Here is a 6000-nt window from a genome sequence, read left to right on the forward strand (position 1 = left end):
GGTTAACAGGTAAAATAACATCATATTAAGATGGTGACTGCTACGGATCAGCCGGATGATTTCCTTCCTAGAGAAATCATCCGCCTGGCCGGCCGTTCGATTAGGTGCATGTGACCCATCCGATTAGAGCAACCCAGCCCACCATCGTCCTTCTCCTCTCTTGTATTGCATCCACCAGCTGCGACACCCACCTCCGCAACGACGATGATGCAAAGAGAAAACCGGCGACTGCAGCGCCGTCACACCCACGCCGACGAGTGCACGCAGCTCCTAGAGCCGCCGGCGACCGCTGCATCGCAGCACCGGGAGCCACCGGAACTGCTCCATTGCAACACCGAGCTCGCCGCCGCGCCAAGCTTCATTGCAACTCCGGCGGGAGCTTCATTGCAGCTCCGACGGAGTCCATTCCATCGCCATCGCAGCTTCAACGACTCCGGCGGCGCTCCATTGCAGCTCCGACGGAGTCCATTCCATCCCCATCGCAGCTTCAACGACTCCGGCGACGCTCAACTGCAGCTCAGCGCGGCGCGAGCGTTGCATAGCAGCACCGCGGCAAAAACCATTCTGGCTTCTGGCCAATAGCACCGGAGAGCGCAGCACCTTAGCACGGGTGCGCCCTGCAGCGTCGCTCCCCAACCCGGATTGCAGCGCCAGCGAGCGTTGCATCATAGCTGCGCTGCACCAACAAAAAGCGTTGCATAGTAGCACCGCGGCAACAGCCATCTGAGCTTCACACGGGTAGCGCGGCGAGTGTTGCGCAGCGCCGGTGCGTGCTATGGCGTCGCTCCACCAATGGCTTGTACAGCCGGCGTGTGTGTAAGCTGCATCGAAGCCATTGGACTGCCTGATGAACGTTGCATCACAGGAGCGCCTAAAAAACGGCCGGCCACCTGCTGTGTAAGGTATTGGAGAGGACGAAGCTCGGGCGCGCCAGCTTGCTTTGAGGTTGAGGAACGCATCCATGGAGGGGTTCCAGCAGGAAAGAAGCAGGGGGATTTTGTTCAGAGGAAGGGGAAAGAATGACTGGTCTGCGTGCCTCCCGCTGGAGATAAGGAAAGCGATCGAGGGGCAGTGGGTGGGCCACCACGGGACGCGTGGTGCGCGTACGAGGAGGTTTACGCCAGAGGAAAATCATCCGGCTTAAAACAAGCGTTTTCCTATTAAGATTCCATATATTTTTCTAATCAAATTCCATATATAACATGTTAAATTTGGAGTTCGGTTTAGAAGATACGGATATTTTTAAAAACATTTAATATGTACTGCGGGTTTAATATAAGAAACATCAGGGGGTTTTCTATAAAATAGTATGACAGACTAAGAATACCTATTTTTTTATTAGTAGGTATAAATATAGATATAGATATAGAGGTATAGATATAGATTTCATGTCCGTAAAGTCTTATCGTCCATTATGCTCGCTTCTTTGTTCAAGTTTCCAGAGTAACCGCGGATTTTCTTTACTTTTTCAAGTTACTTCTGTGGGTAAGCTACTAAACTTGGGTTGGATTTGGTCATTCATGACGAAAAGATGGCAATGACTGTATTTGCTCTGTCTCTCTCTCTGACACGAGAGGAACAGGGTGAGTGTGACATAGTGTGCTTTGTGGGCACAAGATTTCCCACATTTGGCAAGAACGTCCCTCCAATATTCTATGTTCAGAGAATGGTCCCTGAGTATTTTTTAGGGACGACTTGTCATAGAAAATTTTCAATTGATGCGGCTGCCAAATAATAGTACTCCCTATGTATCCATATTAGTTGTCGCTGATTTAATACACTAAAATTAATATGGATTGCAGTGAGTACGTATATTCATATTCATTTCTTTATTATTTCAGTACTCATACATGTATAAAGAAATGTATGTTGGTAATTGATTACAAATGCACAAGGAATTAAGAAGCTCATACTATAAATATGTGCCATTATTGCATATATTTGCTAGAAGATATCAAAAAAAAACTTGCTACTGCATTAATATGGAAAATGTACGTTCGAAACAAACCACGATCTCAAAATCTCAATTTTTCGTCAAAGTTTCACTTCGACGCCTCTATGGACAATGTACGTTTGAAACAACACAAACTAGTACATGTCTCCGCGAACAACAACCGTTACAGCAACGGAGATCACTTTAGTTTAGTCATGTGGAACATCTAGAGGCAATGGTTCAAACTCTCTTTTGCAATGGCAAAAACAACCTAATGTTGAGTTGTGAGCTTTGTATTTGATGATGATATATATTCGGATGGAAAACATTGGAGGGAACCCCTTTGATGGTAATGTGCATGTGGATCCCTAGGGTTTTCGCATGTTCATTCAGAAAATAGATCACACGGTAATTGAAAATCAAATTATTATAAATTAGGAGTGGCTACATGTACGATGTGTACTACATAGCATAACCGTTGGTCATATTTCCTGTATGGCAATAATTATGCTGAGAAATTCATGTGTTGCTTGTGGTTTAGTTCTGGAGTGGGATCCATCGTGCAATTGCCTGGTACCTCGGCTTTACACTTTGGTCCGTGCTTTCGGAAAAAATAAAGTTTGTGCCTGCTTCATCCTTTTTATTTATTGTCATCTATCATCCATGTCTTTACGGAGGTGCTAACAATATGACTACAGAAAAAAATGGTATGGCGAACATTTTTTAGGCAAATAACGTGTCGCGAGTATGGTAATGCCCTTCAACAAGCATGGTAAATCCTAACAAAATAATTAAACATTACAGAATTTAGCATGCTTGTTTAAGGAAATTGCCATGCTGTGACACCTTTAATTTTCCATGTTTAAAACCTGACATCAGATTTATAGCATGATCCCTTTCTTTATTCATTTTTGTTGTAACCATGATTATTTGAAATTTTTTCTTGCGTGCGCTGATTGTGTCATACAGATGATAGATTTTGAGTAACTTCTGTGGGTAAACTACTAAATTTGGGTTGGATTTGGTCATTCATGGCGAAAAGATGGCAGTGAGGGCAACTCCAACGGGGAGACCCAAACGGACACGGATTTTGTCCGCTTTTTGTCTGTTTGGGTCGGCTAAACGGACATCTGTGTCCGCTTTTATATTTGAGTCAGCTGATCTGCTCAACAGGGTGCAGATCCATTTTGGACATGTACGTCCCGACATTTCAACAAACACCTGATGGGCCGCCGTGCTCGCCATGCTCCAGACGCGCCCGCAGTCGCGCTTGTGCTCCTGCCGTGCTCGCCGCCCCACCCGTATCCTGCCTTGGCCGCGTCCGCCGCCTGCGCACCCCGCACTCACCTGCTACCACGCCGCGCCCGCGTCGCGTCCTGCCGCGCCCGCGTCCAACCGCCGGCACGCCCGCATCCGGCCTCGCCCGCTTCCGCGTCCTGCCGTGCCCGCGAGCTCGCCGTACCCGCCGTTTGGACGTGCGCGGCGGGGGGGGGTCCCGGAGCTGCACCACGGCCACCACGCGGCGCGAGCGCGGCGGTGCATGGCGAGCGGGGCTACCGGGGTGAGCGCAGCGGGGCGCGTGCCGCGGCGGGGCAGGGCGAGCGCGGTGGCGCGGGGCGAGCGCAGCAGGGCGGACGCAGCGGGGCGGGCGCGGCAGCGCGTCGCGCAAGCTGCTGCTAGCCAGCTAGCTAGCACACGGCCGGCTAGCTAGCTAGCTCGCTTGCATGCACGGCCCGGGCAGAGTAGCTGCTACGCTAGCTAGCTAGCTCGCATGCACGAAGGCCCGGGCAAAATAGCTCCGGCAGGGGACGGGGGACGGGCGCCGCTCGTGGGGAGTAGCTCCGGGCGCCGGCAAGGAGCACAGCGCGGAACGAGATCTGGTGCGTGGGTGGTGGGCCGGTACAGAGAAAAGGAGGACAGAAAAGTGAGCCTGTGACAAGTAGGCCATACCTCGCATGCAGCGGACGGAGCGGACGAGGAGCACGCAGAAAGCGTCCGCTTTGTGTCCGCCGCGGACCCAAATGCAACCCAAATTTAAGACCGAGATGGGTCCACGCGGACACAAAGCGGACGCAAAATGAAAATGGGTCCGCGCGTTGGGCAGTCATTTTTGTCCGCGCGGATCCAAACGGACATGGGCGGATGAAATGGATCGCCCCATTGGAGTTGCTCTGGCTGTATTTGCTCCTTTCTCTTTCTCTTTGACACGGGAGGAACCGTGTGAATGTGACGCGGTGTGCTTTGCAGGCACAGGGTCTCCCGCGTCTGCCAAAAACAGCCCTCCACCTTTCATTTTCAGAGAATGGTCCCTGCGTAACACTATGCTGGGTCAAAATCTTATTTGTATTTTTGCGGGACAACTCGTTGGAGAAATTTTACTTGATGCCACTGCCAAATAATAGTACTACATATTCCTATTGAATTCTTAATTATTTTAGTGACAACTCATACATGTACAAGGTATAAAAAAGGTGCTAGAAAATATAGCTTGTAATTGCTGATAAATGCACAAGGAATTAAGGAGTACATACTAAGATTGTTTTGCGAGTTGTTTTAGCTTTGCTTGAAAAAACGATCTTATATTGTAGGACGGAGAGAGCAGTTATCAAGGACATAAGTACTTTCGATTACTGTTATACGTATAGAAAATATATTTTAAAAACTAGTTATATTAATATGAAAATGTATGTTCAAAACGACACACCATCTCAAAATATCAAATTTTCGTCAAGATGTACTACCATGCCTCTATGGACAATGTGCGTTCGGAACAACACAAGCTATCACATGTGTCCGCAAAACAACAACCGTTTTAGAAATAGAGGTTAATTCTTTTTAGTAATGTGGTACGTCTACAAGCAAAGGTTCAAACAATCTTTGGCAACAATAATAAAAACCTAACATTGAGTTGCAAGCTTCGTATTCAACCATGAGAGTGAACCCCTTTGAAGGTAAAGTGCATGAACATCCCTGGGTTTTCACATGTTCATTTGGAAAATAGGTCCCAACGTAAATTGAAAAATAAAATTGTTCTAGATTTTACGGTAGCTAATGAGCAAGTTTTCCATGAATGAAATCTTCCACAATCCAGATCATCAAGGATATTAAATCGACTAGTTTTTTTTTCTAAACATGGTATTTACTCTCTTTTTTGCGGGGTAGAAGGGAGTTTTATTTAATGTTACCGAGTTAAAATCGAGAGGCACAAGTTCCTCAATACACAAGGGACTATGCTTGAGCCACACCGCAATGGTGCACTCCGTGCGGCAATAGTTTGCATGATGATCTGCCACTCTATTCTGTTCACAACATATCTTTTTGTTGGAAATATGCCCTAGAGGCAATAATAAAATGGTTATTATTGTATTTCCTTGTTCATGATAATTGTCTATTGTTCATGCTATAATTGTATTAACTGGAAACCGTAATACATGTGTGAATACATAGACCACAACATGTCCCTAGTAAGCCTCTAGTTGACTAGCTCGTTGATCAATAGATGGTTATGGTTTCCTGACCATGGACATTGGATGTCATTGGTAACGGGATCACATCATTAGGAGAATGATGTGATGGACAAGACCCAATCCTAAGCATAGCACAAGATCGTGTAGTTCGTTTGCTAAGAGCTTTTCTAATGTCAAGTATCGTTTCCTTAGACCATGAGATTGTGCAACTCCCGGATACCGTAGGAATGCTTTGGGTGTACCAAACGTCACAACGTAACTGGGTGGCTATAAAGGTGCACTACAGGTATCTCCGAAAGTGTCTGTTGGGTTGGTACGAATCGAGACTGGGATTTGTCACTCCGTATGACGGAGAGGTATCTCTAGGCCCACTCGGTAATGCATCATCATAATGAGCTCAATGTGACTAAGTAGTTAGTCACGGGATCATGCATTACGGAACGAGTAAGGTGACTTGCCGGTAACGAGATTGAACGAGGTATTGGGATACCGACGATCGAATCTCGGGCAAGTAACATACCAATTGACAAAGCGAATTGTATACGGGATTGATTGAATCCCCGACATCGTGGTTCATTCGATGAGATCATCGTGGAACAT

Source organism: Triticum aestivum, chromosome 5D (genome assembly GCF_018294505.1).
Source record: "Triticum aestivum cultivar Chinese Spring chromosome 5D, IWGSC CS RefSeq v2.1, whole genome shotgun sequence".
Lineage (NCBI taxonomy): Eukaryota > Viridiplantae > Streptophyta > Magnoliopsida > Poales > Poaceae > Triticum > Triticum aestivum.